Here is a 19711-nt window from a genome sequence, read left to right as displayed (position 1 = left end):
AGATGTTTTGGCCTTCAACTCCCAGAAATCCTAACAGCTGGAAGATGTAGGACAAAATACCTGGGGACCCACAAGTTGAGAACCACTGACCTACACTGTAGAATGAATGCAGTTTGGCACCACTAGCTCAATGTTCTGGAATTATGGGAGTTGTAGTTTGATGAGGCACCAACACTCTTGAGCAGTAAAGACTAAAGACCTTGTAAGATACAGCTCCCATGATTCCATAGCAGTGAGCCAGGCAGTTAAAGTGGTGTCAACTATATCCATTCAACAATGTGGATAGTCACCTATAGAGAATCCTTAGATTGGCAATTCAATGGAATGAACTTAGCTGGCTAAGGACCTTAGTAGGCAGTTGTAGATGCAGATAGAAATAACAGCCAAAAAGATTGTTCCTCAAACAATATGTATCAATGTTTGGATATTGAGGGATAATGGCACAAAATTCTTGATGGGTGATGCTTCTTTATTGTGGGCTTTCCTGACTGTTGGGAATCATTTTTTTCTGACAGCTGGAAATGAATGACAGGATATTTGTTCCACCTCTAACAGGAAGTTGGGCTAGAACAAATGCAGAAAATATTCAAAAAATGATTAAAACCTGCTTTTCAAGTGTGAGACCAAGGTGAATCTTTGTAATTCAAAATTTATTTGTTGCAAAATTTCATCTGGGTATTTTGCACAGAAAAAAATGTTTCCTTCACAGGGAGCAACATTTTCCATGCAGAATATGACATAAATTCGACATTCTGTGCAATAGATGCAGTTACTTGTATTATTTATTTATTTCCGGTATTTCTACCCCATGTCTTCTCTACCCCCAAAGGGGGACTTGGGATGGTTTACATTTGGCAATGATTTGATGCCACTACATATAAACAATTATAATAATACAGCAACAATAAAAATACATAAAGCATTAATTAAAACAATAATACACATATTAGTCTGACTTGTAGTTACCTAGTGGCTTTCTCTGGATGAGCAGAGCTTTGAATCCCGATCTTCCAGTGTTTAAAGCCCCATCTACGCAACTATATAATCCAGTTTCAGAATGCAGATACACTGCATTGGATTTTATGGCAGTGTAGACTGATATAATCCAGTCCAAGGCAGTTGAATCTGCATTATATGAGTCTTCACTGACCATTATAATGCAGTTCAAACTGGATTATATGCCAATATAGACAGGACCTTAGTCCAATGCTCAAACTGCTATGCCATGCTTGTACTTGGAATATTATTAAGAAGGGTGAAATAGAGCGTGAAAAAATATGAATGATTTATCTTGTTCCATGCTTCTATTTCTCTGCAATGTAGCAAGTGCCAGCCTTTTAGTCATTCTTAGAGAGGGAGGGGGAATATCAGACTTCTAAAATGTTGAAAATATTGCATTTGCAAATGTGCCCCTGTAAACGTACAGAAGGCACAGAAGAGCAAACAGACCCTGGGAATAGAAATGCACCATTTTGTGTCCTTTTTATGTGTGTCTGTTCAAAATCATCTCCTTGTTTTTGGCAATTTGGGAGCTTTCTCTCAAACATATTTGTGCGTCCTTGTCACTGGTTTTTTTTTTCCTCAACACTGTTTTCCGGCCAAGAGTGTTCTAATTCTGATGTCGTTTGAGTGGCATATTTGGTACAACTGAACAGATTACCAGGGTGGGGCAAATGCTCACCTAGCCAACCACTTCTGTTCCAGGTGCTGAAAAATAACCTTTTGCTCTCTTCTCAAGCTGCTGTCACTTGGTGTCCTATTTGGCAAAACCCAATCAAGGCCTTTAAAGCAAAGAGCAGTTTGAGGAATGTATAGTTGGAGTTTAACTTGGCCTGGTTTGGGAAGATGAATTCTTCTGAAGAGGTGAAATGAAATAAAAAATAACAACACAAAGTGGATTGACTGAAGTTGATACACTAGGCAAAAATTGTGCATCTATCTATCTATCTATCTATCTATCTATCTATCTATCTATCTATCTGTCCATCCATCCATCCATCCATCTAGCTATCTAACTATTTAAAAGTCAAAGTATGTATGAATGTATGTTTGTCTGTTTGTACCATAAAAGTTGTCACTAGGTGAAGTGACCCTCTGTGATGTCACTGGGAAAGAAAGGTAGCAAATGTATGAGCGGGGGGAAGGAGGGAAAAGAAAAGAAAAAAGAAAGGTAAGAAGGGGGTGAGGGAGGGAGGGAGGGAGGGAAGGAAAGAAGGAAGGAAAGAAGGAAGGAAGGAAGGAAGGAAGGAAGGAAGGAAGGAAGGAAGGAAGGAAGGAAGGGGGAAAGGCTCTGAGGAGAAGGAAGGGAAGAAAGAAAGGATGAAGGGGAGAGAAATAAAGGGAAGAAAGAAAATCCTATAAAGCTCAGGTGACTGGGGGGAAAAAACATGCAGTAGGCCCTTGGTATCTACTGAGGTTTGATTCCAGAATTGCTGTAAAATAAATACCAAAATTCTTGATTGCAGAATCTATTAATATTGGGGACGATGACAATGATATTTTACTTATTTTCCTATCACTAGTTCAGTTCAAATGTGCTTAAGTTGACATAATAATGCATTTTGAAACCTCTTTTAAACCATAGTAACGTCAACATGCCTCTGTCTCAGGCGCACCCTGTGTTGCCTTGTTCAATGTCTGCCAAGATATGAGTCCATCTTTCCCAACCCCCTTCTTTTGTGTCATAAGGTCGACTGCTCTTCCTGAAGCCCCTTCGTATTTGATAGTGTGTGTTTGGCAAACACTCTGCAATCCTGCTCAACAGAGTCTTTCTCTCTCCCGCTGAGATGGTTTCAAGCTGCTAGCAAATTACCTCTGAGATCAGCTCTCCGGAGCCACAACGATTCAAGTGCCATCTCGATCCTCAAATCAATGGCCCTGGCAGGGGACCCATTGAGACCAACCTAATCAAAGCGAAGTTCATGCCGACATTAACAGTTCGGCGATCACAGCGCTTACATCTTTCACAGCCTGGCCTGTAATCCAGGGAGGGAAAGTTGATTTAATTGTGATTTAAGAGGCTTTGGTCCCCACTGGTGACAGGGAGGCCTTGGTGGATACACTGACGACAACTGATGTTTGATGGATAGTAGAAGACACGCGAACTGGCAGATCTCTGCTCTGGGGCTTCGTGGTAATACCATATGTGCGTGCACGAAACTGATTCCTGTATTGCTCAGGAAATGTCTGTCTTCTGCAAGAATGAGCTTTGGGACACGGTGGATTTCTCTGGAGAGGCAAAGACATCAGGGGGTTGCTGTATTCGTTGCTGTCGTTCTCAGCTTTTTGAACAATTCCAGATATAGCCATGTTTCCACATTTGCCTTTTACAGACTTCATTATTCACAGATTTTATTTAAAATGTTGTCTCTAGGAAATTTTAGGTTTTCCAGTGTGACTCAATAGCCAACTTACTCTGGTCATGCTGGAGGATCTAGATATATTGTAGAGAATGCTTCAAGTCTGGGGAATTCAGGTCTGGTGAATGATGTTTCCCTCTGTGAGAAAACTGGCTTGGAAAGTGCAGGGCCTTGAGGCCAATTCTAGGAGACAGAAGTAGCAGCTGCAGATAAGTAATCAAGTGAAGAGCTGAGTGATAAGGAAACTTTCCAGGAGAAATCACCTGTAGCTACGGAGATCAACAAAAGCCTTTGTTTACAAATCAGAGAAAAAATACATTATGCCAGTTGGAGAGATTATGTGAGAAAGTTGTGGAGAAAATTGACTGGAGACATAATGCTTTTATGGGTGTCAATTAAACAACAAGTTATTTACCTTAAGGGCAGTTCTGGCAACACTGCATTAAAGTGAGAGCTAAGCCTAAGTTCTCTTGTTCCTGGTTCAAGTCAAGCCTTGGTTTTGGATTGTAATATCCTGGAAGTTTTCTATGTTCCTGTTTATGTACTTCTGTTTACGTTTTTACTAGTTATACCTTCTTGCTTGTAGACCTATGAGGTACCTGTGGTTTCTGGCTGTTCCTGGACTTTGTCACCTCTGGATCTTTATGAGACATTTGGATTATTGTTTGGTTATAACTTGTTGCTAAACCTTTTTGGATTTTACACCTTTCTTTATTATTCCTACTTTTACATAGGTTTTTATGTGTTTTACAATAAACTGATTGCTTATATTAGTGGACTCTTGTGTGGTGTGGTGGTCATAGGTGTTTCCAGGCCTGGAATACAACATCTTCCTTTTAATATTCTTCTCCACCTGCTCATATCCTTTCTTTCCTTTCAAAGAAAAATGCTTAAGAAGCATAGTGTATTGATTCATTGATGGAGTGGCACCTTTGCATGATGATACAATCACTCTTATATTTTCAAAATTAGAGAGAAGAAATGATCTTCAGATACTGAATTCAAGGATTACTTTTGTTGCTGTTGTTTGGACATTTAGCAATGTTCTTTGATGTCACAGGACTCCAGCCACTGGCCACTGGTGTCCATTCTCTATATAAGAACAAACTAGGCAACCTCACTTGCCCTTTTGGCCAATTTCCTCCTGAAACTACCCACCTTTTCTTTTGCCACCAAGTACCCCTTTTGCTGAGAAATATCTTGCCCACCCTTACAATAAGGTCATGTTCTCTGTAAGGCAGACTGACAGAAAATTAACAACTCTGTGTTTGCCTGGAATAAAATGGTAAAGCCAACCAGTCTCAGCCAAGGTTTAGAACAACTTTGAAATCAACAAACCAATTATGTGAATAATTTACTTCCCACCTTATCCTATTACATAAATGCTTCAAATTGGAATGCATTTCAAGCAAAAGCAACTTCATATTCTCCCTGACTGCTCATTTGCATTTTGAGCTAAATGCAGTTCAAATGTGTCACATTTCTTTTCATGGACTCCCTAGCAAATGACAGTGACAGTCCATGGCAAAAAGAAAAAGAAGAAGGTTTCAAAAGAACCGCTACCCGATAATCCATGGAAAGCAGCATCCACATTTGTAATTGTGGTATAAGCAACACCTGGAGCCAGACTTGGTGGGCTGTGCTTTTCAATTAACAATGTCTAATCAGAGCATTTCACATTTTACGATGCACAGAAGTCTCAACTGCTTCGACATACGCAACAGATGAACGCATTGCACAACGAAGCCATTCAGTAAATAACTCTGAATAATTAAATTACGGGGCAAAGTCACAGCATCTCCACACGTTTGCAACCTTAGCATTTGAATCTCTTTGAAAAACAGAGTGTAGAATCGTTTGCTCAGCTGCAATGAATAGCACAGGCCTGGAACCACCAACAGATGTGAAAAGGCGGGGAGGTAAACACCCAGAGAAAATTCAAATCCTTTGAATCTGAAGATCACAGGAACATATTCAAATAGGAATGGAAAACTGAAGATTCTAAAAACAAAGCTGGTCTCCCATTTGACTTCAAATATATCCCCTTGTCCAGGCATCCTCAAACTGTGGCCCTCCAGCTGTTTGGGCCTCCAACTCCCAGAAGCCCCAATGAGCTTGTTCAATTGTCAGGAATTCTGGAGTTGAAGGGCCAAACAGCTGGAGGGCCGCAGTCTGAGGATACCTGCTCTTGTCTTAAAGGTAAGTTGATGAAGAAATTCTATGTTATGGGAAGAGCTGGAGGTCCACTGTAGCTTATGGTGTATATTTTAAAAAATGCCCCAAGATGAATAATATCTCAATGATCACAAGATGCATAAAAGTGCTGGGACAGCATTCCAAGAGACCAGGTTTTGGATCCTCTTTCAGTCAACATACATCACAAACCAGGCCTGTAGCGAGGGGGTGGTTTTAGGGGTTCAAACCCACCCACCCCCGAAATGTTTCAGATTTTTTTTAAAAAAACCTGGTTTACTCATGAATTTTAACTGGCTAACCAAATCCCCATGCTAAGTCTATGAGATGCAAAAAATTAAGAGTCCCTCCAGAACTGTAAGCACTATCTCAAGCAAATATTGACAATTTATTCACACTGTCATTACTTGCAGCAATAGCCGATGTAGTGAAGCAACCAAGTTGGGGGGGGGGGAGGGTGTTGAATTCTCTCATTAAGGAGGCCAGACTTGGTGGAGGTGGTTGACAGGGGTGGAGCTGCAGGCTATGGAAGGTTGTTCTGCCCCTGCTGTGCTCTTTGCTTCAGCGTGAGCTAGGAGGCAGGTTTCAACCCCATCCCACCCCCCAAATTTTCAACCCTCTCTGAAATTTTCAAACCCCCCCCCCATTTTCAACCCCCCCCCCCCCAAATTTTCAACCCTCCCTGAAATTTTTTTCTGGCTACGGCCCTGTCACAAACCACTCCAGATGTGGGAAATCACACGTTTGAAAGACAATGACCAATCTCTTTGACTTAAATCTTGCCAAGAAAGCCAAAGGAGAGGGTCACCATAGACAAGCAGTGTGGTGAGAATAAGTTTTAATAGAACATAAGAAGCAACATCTTGATAGTAAAAACAGTTCAGCAATGAACCAATTCCTAGAGAGTTGGGGTCTCCTTCTCTGGGCAATGTCAAAAAGAGGCTGGATGCTTCAGATGGGGCTGGGATGCTGTAGCTAAAGATCATGCACTAAGTAAACTGTTGGGCATAACTGCCAGAGACCATTTCCATCTCTATGGTTCTATGACACGTTGACTCTAGAAGACCACTCCCTGTGCCCAGTTTGCAAACACATTAGAACACAGCCCCCACTAGAGATTTCTTTTTCTGTCCTAACTATACAAACAAACTGCTTCTTTAAAGGCACTGTTCAAATGAAGAAGCCATCCCAGAAAAGCCACAGGAAAAATAAAAGATGCAGGCAAAACATCAGGAGAGAATGCTTCTAGAAAATAGCCATATAGCCCGAAAAACCTACAACCCAAAAATAAAAGAGACAAAACATAGAATCATAGATACTACTTACAATAGTATGTGTTCCTAACCACAGAATGCCTCGATTTTCCTGTTCTTTGTATTGATGACTCTCTAATCAACTTTCCCTACAATGATGTTATCTTCAAGTCAACTCTGATTCATGATGATCCTATCCTAGAGGTGTATTTCGCAAGACTTATTTCATGGCTTGCCATTATGAAAAATAAACCTACATCCTAGATGTTCTTTTCCAACACATTACTCTCCAGATTGCTTTGACCACTTACACAATCCTTCCCAGGTAGTAAGAAACTCCCAATTTGCCATACTGTCTGGGGATGGTGGTTCTGCTTTGGGCAAGTCTGCTCTACATAGAACCATGTGGTCTCTCCCTCCTTCATTCCAGGAAAATTTGTTTGACAAGGTTCCAATCTGTGTTTGCAAAGAGGGAGAAATTCTGAGAGGTCATGTACATCTGAGTAAGATTGTTTTCTCCAAATGTGAGGAATCATTTTGGCCTGAGGTTCAGTCTCAGCTGTCACTCAGAGAAGTTTCAAGAACAGCAGCTTGAATCTCACTCGTCTATAAATAAGATCAACACTTAATCTATTTATGCTTTTTCCCCAAATGAGAAATTGCCATTGGTAGAAATAGAGAGGAAAGAAGAAAAAGAGATGCCGCTCTCAGGCAGCTTGTTTAACTGTCTCATCCACTTAATACCCATCTGAGGCTGGTGAAGACCCAGAGAAAGGGGCAAGGTGCGAAACACAGGATGATTTCTGAGTCAGACAAGCGATGACTTGGAGGCTGCCAGCTATTATTCCCTAGGAAAATGATTTTCATAGCTTCTTATAATAAAGCTCCTTTTTTTCTTTAAAGGAAATGACAATGCAGCTTTCATCTTCCATCTCCTTGTGACGCCTGTGGATCAGACCATTTAGAAATTCAGCAACATAATGACACAAGGCATGGCCGCTAGAATAGGGTTTCTGAAAGGTCCTGTTTCCCTGCCATTGTGCAATTATTTAGAGCTTGTCAGTCGAGTTGGCTAAAATTAGAACATCCCTCGGAGGGGTTTCTCAAGGGATTGAGTAAGAAGTGACAAGGCCTGCCATTTGGGGTCACGGGCTGAAATGCCACCCAAGCCTGGATTATACAGGAACCAAGAAAACAGGGAGAGGAGGGGAGAACAATCAACCTATCAGACTTTTCTTCTGGGAACATAAGCCTTTTGTAAAGGCTGAAAAGAAGGTATTCAATATCTCTTGTGCAAGGCCCCTACATCAGTGGTTCCCAACCTTTTTTTCACCAGGGACCACTTGACCAGGGACTACTCTCCAATATTAGTACCAAAAAGGTTACAAAGCAGTTTTTGGTCAACTTTAGATTCAGTTTGGGTGCTGATTCAGAAAATTTCTTTAGATAGACCAAATCAGCTCTAGTTTCTGATACAGAATATATGCCATGGTCAGCAACAGGGAAGTCACAGGTGGCACGAAAGGAGTGAAAATAAAATAAAATAAAGAGGAAAGAGGTTTGTGGGCCAGATTTTCATCCTCATGGCCCACTGGTGGTCCACACCCCACAAGTTAAGAACCACTGCCTTACATGAACATTTCAAGAAGTTTGAAGACTTCTACTGGGAAAGAGGATGATGAGAAGTGAACATGCAGCACATGGCTGCAATTTGCAACCAGAGAAAGGGTGCTGAAGTTCCCCTCTCATGCCTCATCTACTCTGCCACATAATCCAGTTTCTGAATCCATTTCATCTGCTTTGAACTGGATTATGTGGCAGTGTAGATCCAGGAAACCACCAGGGGTTTAGGAAGGTAACCTCAGTGTCTCTTTCTAGCTAAAAGCTGAATCTTGATAATAGCAGACCTTCTCCCATTTCCATTCCACTCCAGCCAAATAATCTCTGATTAGAACTACATTGTGAAGTACTACACCCAATTCACATGAAGTGTTTTAGAAGGTGGATTAGAGTTTGATAGAATGAGTTGGACAGATAACCCATGTATCAAGCATGAGATTTTCCTCTTATCTGCCAGGTTTCTCGATAGTCACCTGTCCTTCAGAAGACAGACTTCTGCTTGAAGATGTTATTTGCAAATTTGCTACAAAAACTGGTGGTCCATGGACCAAGTATAGTCCCATGCACCCTTGGCTGTGGTTCCTAGTACTCAATGGATTCAAATGGGGTACAAATTATTCTCTTTCAATAAATGGAGACCGAGAAAAACTGAGCTTGTCCATTTTTTCTCTCTAGCTTTTTTATTGCCTCTTCTTCCTTCACCCCTCAGAAAGGTTCCAGGTTTATTTTTGGTTCTTTTGGCATCAGAGATTCCAGCTCTGAGTTGGAACAGGCAAATCCCTCCTCTGCCCCTTGGAAAGGACAGCATGAGTCATATTGGAGAACACGGCCTTGCTCTTGATTTGCAGGCCAAATGTCTTTCATTGTCTTGCTCTCAAATCATTTTATTTTATTTTGGTTGCCCTGCCATTCAATTCATGCTCATGTGTATGTATGATAAACAACAGACTTTACAAGAAGCATTGCACCTTAAGGTCACTTCCAATCATACGGTTCTCTGCTTCCAGGAAAAAGAAAAGAAAATCGCCTTATAAATAAAGCAATCTAGCCTGTACAGTTCAAACTATAGATTACTGATCTATTTAAAATCAGCTAAGTCAGGACTCAGCTAGACCAGGACTCTCAGCAAAGATTCTTATGGTGACCCTAACGCAAATCTATTATAGGGTTTCTTGGTAAGATTTCTTAAAAAGAGGGTTTTGGCCATTGCCATTTTTTGAAATTGGGAGAGTGTGACGTGGATTTTCCATGGTTTAGCTGGGATTTGAGCCTTGCTCTCCTAATCTAACACTCAGATCTGGCTTCCTTAACATTTTCTACACAGAAATATTATTTCTGGCATTTAAAAAAGCCTGCCTTCTGTGCAAATTTTATACAAAGTTGCCAATTGCAAATAAGCTTCAAAAACTGCATGGTTTGCAAAGATGCTCATGAAGTTGGAAGACTATTGCTATAATAACTCCAAATGTTAAGCTACAATGTCCAGCTGAAGTAGCATGCTCTTAATTGCCCACTTGGCATTCAGGGGGGATGGAGAACTTCTTTCAACGTTGGGGTCCTGCCACAGAAAAATCCCTGTCATATATGCCCAACTCTTCAAGTGATAGGATGTTTTATCAAGGCCTCCATTTATCTTAGGTTTTAGGCTGGCTCCGGTGGGAGGAAGCAGTCTTTCAGCACCCCTTGGGCATGTTTAGGGCTCAATGCCATGTTTGTGGCTTAGCAAAGCACAAACATTGCAGATGTTTCTCTTCGCGGCTGCAGGAAATCCAAACCCAGAAGACAACTCTTAATTGAAAAGCCAGCTCTTCCAAAACTGTTTTGTGGCTGGCAATGTTTTCAAGGTTCTTTCTCTTCCTCATAAAAGAAGAGCCGAGTTATGTGTTGTGCTGGTACAGCTGTACCAGAAGCTCCCACTTTATTTGCTTTGTATTAAATGTTTGCTTGCAATCCTAGGCTTGGGATTCTGCAGCAGGGTGGCTTCCTGTTAAAGTTTGCAGTTATAGGGCAGGCCACCTGTTCATCATCATTAGGTTCTCTAGTCCCACCCCCTTTTTGGGTTTAGAGAAGGGAAGGGAGCCATTTTTCAGTTAGTCTTAGCTAGAATAGCTAATGTACAGGATGTGTCCAGGTCTCCTGTGCAAAAGCTTCAACCCTTAAGATTTCCCAGGGGAGAACAGTCTTAAGAGCATCTAAATATTCCCAAAGGTTCCAGGGAAACAGCCTTACAGCCCTGAGGAATTTTGGAGGGAATAACAGCTTTAAACATCAAGAACTCCAGCTAAGTGACTACAGGCCTACTGGTAGGTCCACTCGGTTTTGAGACGCAGTTCAACCCGGTAGTGGATCCACATCAGTTAGGTTTAGGTTCACAGTTAGCCTGGGAGGAGCTAGAAAGGGATTTTCCTTTAAAGTAAAGCAAAGAAACAATTAGAAGCCACCAGTTGCTTAAAGCCTGGAAGCATTTGTTTAATCTTTGAAGACAAAGAAGTTCCTGTTTGATTGTTCATCAATAAAAGACTGTTGTATTTAAGCTCAAGCCCTCTAAAGACTGTTTATGGTGGAAAATTCTCTAAGAGCTTCTCTTTGGGGCCCCTGGCTTCCCATTGGGCTCAAGTTGCACGTCCTGTTTTAAAAGCACTTCATTTTAAGCCCATCAGCGACAGAACATGTGTATTCTCTGCAACCCTGAGCTTTTCATCTTAAGAACAGACAAGCATCTTGAGCTCTGAGGATGACCAGGGAAGAAATCCCACTGGAGCATTGCAGCACACCCAAATACCTGGGAGTTACCCTGGACAGTGCTCTGACCTACAAGAAGCACTGTTTGAGTATGAAGCAGAAAGTGGGTACTAGAAACAATATCATACAAAAGCTGACTGGCACAACCTGGGGATCACAACCAGATACGGTGAAGACATCTGCCCTTGTGCTTTGCTACTCTGCTGGTGAGTACGCATGCACAGTGTGGAACACATCTCACCATGCTAAAACAGTGGATTTGGCTCTTAAAACAGTGGATCTGGCTCAATGCCACATTATCACAGGATATCTATGCTTTATACCACTGGAGAAATCATACTGCTTAGCCAGTATTGCACCATCTGACAGCCACTGGGAAGTAGCAGCTAATAATTAAAGGACCAAGGCAGTGACATCTCTGCCTTGTCCTCTGTTTGGATATCAGCCAGTGTGTCAACATCTTAAATCAAGAAATAGTTTTCTAAGATCTACAGAGATACTTGCAGGAACACCTCAGCAAGCGAGAGTCCAAAATCGGTAGGCTAAAACCAGGAGCCTCAAGCCATGGCTGATACTGAATGAGAGACTCCCCCCTTGGGCACACAGAAGACTGGGAGACTTTGAAGGTACTGAACAGACTTCGCTCTGGCATCACGAGATGCAGAGACAACCTTAAGAAATGGGATCACAAAATGGAGTCCATGACATGCGAGTGTGGAGAAGCGTAAACCACAGACCACCAGTTTCAATGCAGTCTGAGCTCTGCCACGTGCACAATGGAGGACCTTCTTATAGCAACACCAGAGGCACTTTAAGTGGCCAGCTACTGGTCAAAGGACATTTATTGGATAATGCCAAGTTTTTAAAATGTTGTGTTTTTAAATACATTACAACTGTACCCTCAGTTCACTTCTGATATGATAAAGTAAACCCTGAGTAAAATACACCTCAGAAAACTGTGATGGAAACTCTCCCTACCTAGACGTTCCCTGTGCGTCTTTTGCTGCCTCATTTCCTTCCTGCACCCGGCTACCAAATGTTCATTGGCTTTGATCTCAACAAGCATTTATGATAGATCCCAGCTTCTGCTTCCAAATGCTGTGGCTTGAGGGAATCAATTAAACACACCTTTTGATGGATCCCTTTGAACTATTGTGCCTCTTTTGTTATTAATATCAACTCTGATATTCGATGCTAAAATTACATGCAAAAGATAATGGAAACACAAAATGGATTATTTGCCATAAGGGAGAGAAAGAAACCTGAGATGAGATGATTTCTTTTTTGTAAGTCAGACTAAATAGCTTAAAAAGTCTTGGTGCGAATATGTTATGCTGTGGCCACACACATACAAAGCATCTCTCTTGTATTATTTTGTTCTTCCTTGGCTTTGCTTTGACAGCTCCACTTCCCTTGGCGTGTAATAGGTTTGTTCACTTCCCATTGCCCTTGATAAAGAAAAGTTGCTTGGATTCCAATCGTGGTGATAAACTAAAGATGCCACCACACGCAAGAGATGGAGTGGGGTGTTATAAATATACCGTTTTGTGTGAATTCTTATGGCATATCTTCTTTCCCACTTTCAAACAAGACTGGGATCGTGTTGATTATTTCCAAAGAGAGTACGCGCCATTTACTGTTTGGTGAATCGGAATAGAGGTAAATCAATTTATTTAATAGTTTTACCATAACTGAGACTGACAATAAGATTTAGATCGATATGTTAGGAGTCATTCTATCCCAGCACATAATACAAAAATGTACCAAAAAAAAAAGCCCCTACTCCTGAAAATGAATGTCCTTTTCATAAAACTTACCGAAAAGCAAGCCAAAAGCCTTGCAATTTATTTATTTATTTACAGCATTTATATCCTGCCCTTCTCACCCCGAAGGGAACTCAAAGTGGCTTACAAGTTATATGTACATAGCTAAAGGTTTTCCCCTAACATTAAGTCCAGTTGTGTCCGACTCTGGGGGTTGGTGATCATCTCCATTTCTAAGCTGAAGAGCCAGCATTGTCCGTAGACATCTTGCAGTCATGTGGCCAGCATGACTGCAAGGAGCACCGTTACCTTTCCACTGGAGCAGTACCTATTGATCTACTCACATTTGCATGTTTTCAAACTGCTAGGTTGGCAGAAACTGGATCTAACAGCAGGAGCTCATGCTGCTCCCTGGATTCGAACCTGTGACCTTTTGGTCAACAAGTTTAGCAGCTCAGTAGTTTAACCAACTGTGCCACTGGGGCCTCCTTATGCACATACAATATATTATATTATTAGCATAGCACAATATTAGTATTATATATTACTATATTGTACTATACCACTACAGTACAATAAAGTGTACATGTAATATAAACTATATAATTATTATATTATATTATTAGCAGTATTATATTGTACTACAATATTATGATCAATATTATATGTACATATAATATATTATAATTATTAGCATAACACAATATTAGTATTATATATTACTATATTGTACTATACCACTTTAGTGCAATATTATTAGTAATATTACATCTAGTCTCACTATTAGAACAATTTATTTATTTGTGTTTTATTTGTTTAGTGAGAATAAAGCACAGCAGGATTTATATCCCCAAGGCTTTCTGAAACCAATTCTGCGGAACTTGTTCTTATGTTCCCAACTCACTTTTGGAGAATGCTTTAAATGTGTATCCAGCTATTTGATGGGGTCCAAATTGAGAACATGACCCTCAAAGAAATTTGTTTCCTAAATGAAGTTTTCCTCTAGTTCTCAAATTTCTGTCTTTGTTCACCCCTGGAATGGTTACATTTGTTGTATGCCCTTTACTTTGACAACTTTGCCCATCCACTTTTCATTTGAATGACTAAAGCCTGTTTCTTAGTGCTCCACTCAGTCCAGGAAGACACAATCTAAGTCCTCCCAAAGGACATCCATCCAGCCTTTGTTTATAGACCTCCAAAGAAAGAGACTGCAGCAGAGTCTATTCCACTTTCTAACAGAGGTGTGCAATTTGGCCTAAAGCCATACCATTTTCAGTCGCCAGATTTCGGTGTGTGCCCCCCCCCCCCCCCGATCCATTTCTTCGGAACCTCTCAAATTCTGGGAGGTAAAATTCAATTTTTTGATCCAGCAGCTGAAAGATCTGGGAACATCTGGCTCATTGGGGGAACTTCCCAAGCTCCCCTTTCTGTCATTTTTTCTCCTCATATCCTTCAACTAGACCTGGTTTTAAATAACTTTTCACACAGGGCTTAAAAGCACCAGCATATGTCAGTTTAGCCCAAGTCACCCACAGCGCCTGCCAGCTCCCATCAAACAATGCTGGCAGAGCTCCATGGGTGAAGGAGGACAGAGCTGGTGCATGCTGCCACCATGGCAACATGGGAGGCTTCCCATGTTGCCATTGGAATCCATGGGTATCCAAGCCACCACACTCAACGCTTCCTCCAATAGAATCAGCCGTAAGAAGAGCCGAGTGGTGTGGAGCGTAAGACGCTGGGTTCCCCACGCCCCACCCGTCGATGAAGCGGAGCAACTCAGGTGGGCGGACAGTCGCGTGACAAGGTGGCAAGGAATCAGACTTCAACAACACCTCAGTTTAAGCCACCCTTTTAAAACACTTCTTTCAGTGGGAGCCACACCACCTGAAGGAGCATTAGTTAGCCATTCTTTTAAAAAGACATAAATTACCTCCTCGTTTTATGGTGATTTTTAAAATGGCAAAGTACCTCTACCCCACATTTGAAGCTTGTATCGTGTGCACATTGGCCGTTATTTCTTAAGTGCTATTTGAGTCAAAAAGCAAGGCAAGTGAAGCATTGCTGCGAGCGGCACAGAGAATTTAGATCACCAGCGGACTGGAGCATAATCTGTCTCTCTTAGAAACCTGCTCACGACAGAAAATATGGAGGCCCAGCTTAGCTAAAAAACACTCCATTGGCTTTCTTCTGTTCTGATTGGCTCAACAGGCAGGGCTCACAGGGAAACCCCATGCAGGTGCGCGACTGCCTCTCTGTGTTCCACGTGTAGCTGAATGAAACTGAAAGTAGCTGTGGTTGGCAGCGGAATGGTCTGTCGCAGCTGGAAAAAAATGGTGGTGGTACCCAGGCCCGTAGCCAGGATTTCGTTTTTGGGGGGGGGGCTGATTTTTTTTCAGGGGGGGTTTCAGGGGGGGCTGAGTTTCGGGGGGGGGCTGAGTCTGAGTGAAAGAGGGTCTAGCCTAGCAAACCTTTTGTATCATTACCCCAATACCCCCATGCATATGGGATATATTAAGTATGGTGATCAGATCATGATATGAATAAACATAACAGTTTAAATAATGCACCTGTAAGGCCTTTTCGCGAACCACCATGAAAATTTCGAGCCCCCCCCCCCCCCCCGGCTACATGCCTGGTGGTACCCATACCATTATGGCTGGCCAAATCAGCTGAAACAGCCGGAGCCAGTTTTTAAAAACAAATCTATGTACAGCTCTACTTTCCAAAAACTCTTATCATAAGGAAGGTTTTCCTAATAAAAAAGGTAAAGGTTTTCCCTTGACATTAAGTCCAGTCATGTCCAACTCTGGAGGTTGGTGCTCATCTCTATTTCTAAGCCATAGAGCCAGCATTATCCGTAGACACCTCCAAGGTTATGTGGCTGGCATGACTGCATGGAGCGCTATTACCTTCCCGTTGGAATGATATCTATTGATCTACTCACATTTGCATGTTTTTGAACTGCTAAGTTGGCAGAAGCAGGGGCTAACAGCAGGAGCTCATGCTGCTCCTAAGTGGTTTTCTTCTGTTCTGCTCCTAGGATTCGAACCTGTGACATTTTGATCAGCAAGTTCAGCAGCTCAGCAGTTTAACCCACTGCGCCACTGGGGGCTCCTGTCTTCCTAATATGTATGTGATCTTTTTTCTTCTGCAGTTTGAATCCATTGCTCCATTGTTTCCCAGTCTCTGGAATAGTAGAGCTGGCTCCCTCCTCACTATGATATCCTATTAAAATATTTAAACCTGGCTATGGCTATCTTGTTCCCTCTCAGCCTTCTCTTCTTCAGGCTAAACATACCAGGTCCCTAATTTGCTCCTTATAGGGATTCAGCATTTGTAGACTTTACCATTTCAGCCACATTCTTCTAGACATCTTCCATCTTTTCCATCTCCTCCTTGATTTGTGATGCTCAGAAATGATACTGTATTCCAGGTCAGTCTGACTGAAGTAGAATAGAATGATATTATAACTTCCCTTGATTTGTTTAGTTAAGGTAAAGGTTTTTCCCTGACATTAAGTCTAGTCGTGTCCAACTCTGGAGGGTGGTGCTCATCTCTGTTTCTAAGCCAAAGAGCCGTCATCGTCCGTAGATACCTAGTAGGTCATGTGGCTAGCATGAAGTGCTGTTACCTTCCCGCTGAAGTGGTACCTATTGATCTATTCACATTTGCATGCTTTCGAACTGCTAGGTTGGCAGAAATTGGGACTAACAGTGGGAGTTCATCCCACTCCCTGGATTCGAACCACCGACCCTTTGGTCAGCAAGTTCAACAGCTCAGCAGTTTAATCAGAACCATTCAGTAGACTTTTTATTGATGCATCCTAAAAGCAACTAAGCAATGAATATGTTTCTGGCACTCAAATGCTTCAGCTGACTTGCAAGACTGATTGATAACTTATCATATGCCCATACACTCCCAAATTTACCCAATTTTCATTGGTAAATTTGCAAACTCCCAAATTTACCCAATTTTCATTGGAAGTCACATTCTCATATGAATTCTCTCCTTAGCACCGGCTCTCCCCCTTGCCACCCATTCTGAGTTAAGGGGCATGTAAATCACAGCTGTGTCCATCCACTCCCCTTTGTGTAGTCAGCTCAAGACGACTTTGCAAATCAAACCATGGCAGTTTTAATAAATATATCTTCAGGATGAAAGTGAACTCTGACAGGGACGGCAACACATCTTAATCTCAGGTGGTCAATTCCACTGATGAGGAATATCACACACACACGACCTTTCCCCTCAATTTTCTGTATGTCCTGACCAACTTGCATTTCTATCTCATCAGCCCCAGCAAGGCAAGCGGAGGAAGGACGGGTCAGGATTTGTATGAGAGATTTCTAAAATAGCCCAAAGATTGTGACAGCAAAATATACAGAAGCATGGAAGCATACAAAGTAGGGAGGGAACTGCTCCTTTCTTTGGTGCTCGCATGCAGGAAGAAAGAAATTTCACAAGTTTTGGACAGCACTACAAAAAGTTTCATCTTCTCGTTATTTCTGTTTCTCCACTTTTCAGGATATTTCAGCAAAGAACTCGTTTGCTCAGAAAACAGTATTTGTACATAAAAGCCTAAATTCTACCATTAATCCAAATGACAGAAGAACCACCATATCAGTTGGTTCAACCTAAGTGTTTTCAAAAGTTGTCTATATTGGTGTAATATAGTTTGGGAATATAGCCCACAAGATTCCAATCAAACAGATAATAATAATTTTGCACCAGTGCATTTGTTGCCAAAATTTCATGTAAATACAGACCACACCTGGAATACTGTGTCCAATTCTGGGCACCGCAATTTAAGGGAGATGTTGACAAGCTGGAATGTGTCCAGCGGAGTGTGACTAAAATGATCAAGGGTCTGGAGAACAAGCCTTATGAGGAGCGGCTGAAAGAGCTAGGCATGCTTAGCCTGCAGAAGAGAAGGCTGAGGTGAAACATGATGATGGCTGAGTATGTATGTGAAGGGAAGTCACATGGAGGAAAGAACAAGGTTGCTTTCTGCTGCCCTGGAGACACAGAACAATGGCTTCGAATTACAAGAAAGGAGATTCCATCTGAACATGTGGAATAACTTCCTCACTGTGAGAGCAGTTCAGCAGTGGAACTCTCTGCCCCAGAGTGTGATGGAGTCTCCCTTCTTTGAAGGCTTTTAAACAGAGGCTGGATGGCCATCTGTCGGGGGTGCTTTGAATGTGATTTTCTTTCTTTCTTCTTAGCAGGGGGTTGGACTGGATGACCCATGAGGTCCCTTCCAACTCTATTACATACATACACACACACACACACACACATATATATGGATGGCTTGGAAAATATCTGATATGCAGGGTTTATTTTCATTCACTGGACCAAATTTGGCACAAATACATGATACACCCAAATGTGAAAACTGCTGGGGTTGGGGGAATTGATTTTGTCATTTGGGAGTTGTAGTCACTGGGATTTATAGTTGACCTACAATAAAAGAGCCCCTTGAACCCCACCAAGGATAGAATTGGGCTGAACTTCCCACAAAGAACTCCCATGATCAACAGAAAATACTGAAGGGATTTGGAAGGAATTGGCAGCGATTTAGGGGAGATGTAGTTCACCTACATCCAGAGAGTACTGTGAACCAAAACAATGACGTTAAACATCAGCCACACTCAGCCCTACATTACGCATGCATTTTTTCCCATGCTTTGGAGGGACTCGCTGGCATGACCCTCCCTCCAGTTTTGCATGCTCTCCCTCGCCCACACAGGTGCACCATGCTGCCATGTGCCCAGCATGACTGCTCTCCCTCCCCGCTTGGAGTCTCAGAAACAACCCTCGCCTTGGATGAGAAGCCAGTCAATCACAGCAGGAGACAGGCTTTTGGTGGAAGAGAGGGAAAGGCAGAGAGCTCTTCAGCCTTCTCTGTCAAAGGGGTTCCTAAGACCAACAGAAATATGTGTTTTCTGATGGTCTTTGGTGACACCCCCCCCCAAACCTCTCATCACCCCCCCCCCCCCCCAGGGATCCTGATCCCCAAGTTGTGAAACACTGCTCTAGTGTGATGAGGCTAGGAGTACAGAGCAATGGATTCAAATGACAATAGGTAGGACTTATTGATGGTAAGAGATGTTCAACAGTAGTATATGCTGCCTGGAGGTCCAGTGACATCTCTTTTTCTGTCAGTTTTAAAGCAGAAGATGGATAGCGTGCTTTGACTGTGACTTCCTGCCTAGCAGAAGTGGGTTGGGCTTGGATGACCTTTGTGGTCTCTTCCAACTTTGTGGTTCTATGGTTTTATGATTTGGCTGTGCCTTCAATTGCACACTTGCGATCTCAGTCCCAATGCACCATTTGCCATTCAACAAAAGGGTTGTGCAGAACGTTTCATGCATAACTCTACACATAGATATTTATGCTTCTCAACCCTGATGGCCAATTGTCCTCAAATTCTCTTTTCAGCAGTTGGCAGGCATGATTTAGAAAGAATATTCCTCAATTTGAATTCATTTGTTTTTTATTGCGGCTCTAAAAATGAGAATTTGACTTTTCAGCAAACACTGCATATGTGCAACTCTCTTATCTCCCAGGATTTATGTTTGCCACAAGCTGTGAATACTCTGTCCTATTAAACGACTCCCAGTTTGAAATGTGGTTTAATTAAAACTAAGTATTTGCATTGTTTTGTAAAAAGCTTTCTTTTGCGAATACAACTCATCCTGATGGGATTTCTGGCCTGGCTATCAACACGAAGCTTAATATAGATTTCGAGGTATTTTTTGAGCAATTTATCATGATG

General features: G+C 42.0%; 1 protein-coding gene across 9 annotated transcripts in view; it reads right to left on the bottom strand.

Annotated features, from left to right (window-relative positions):
• RBFOX1 (RNA binding fox-1 homolog 1) overlaps positions 1–19711 on the bottom strand; it is a 1606230-nt gene that overhangs the window by 1269434 nt on the left and 317085 nt on the right. The gene's annotated exons all lie outside the window — the stretch shown is intronic.

Source organism: Anolis sagrei, chromosome X, assembly GCF_037176765.1.
Source record: "Anolis sagrei isolate rAnoSag1 chromosome X, rAnoSag1.mat, whole genome shotgun sequence".
NCBI classification, from domain to species: Eukaryota; Metazoa; Chordata; class Lepidosauria; order Squamata; family Dactyloidae; genus Anolis; species Anolis sagrei.
Note: the sequence above shows the minus strand (reverse complement) of the source record. Positions and strands in the feature narration are given on the sequence as shown.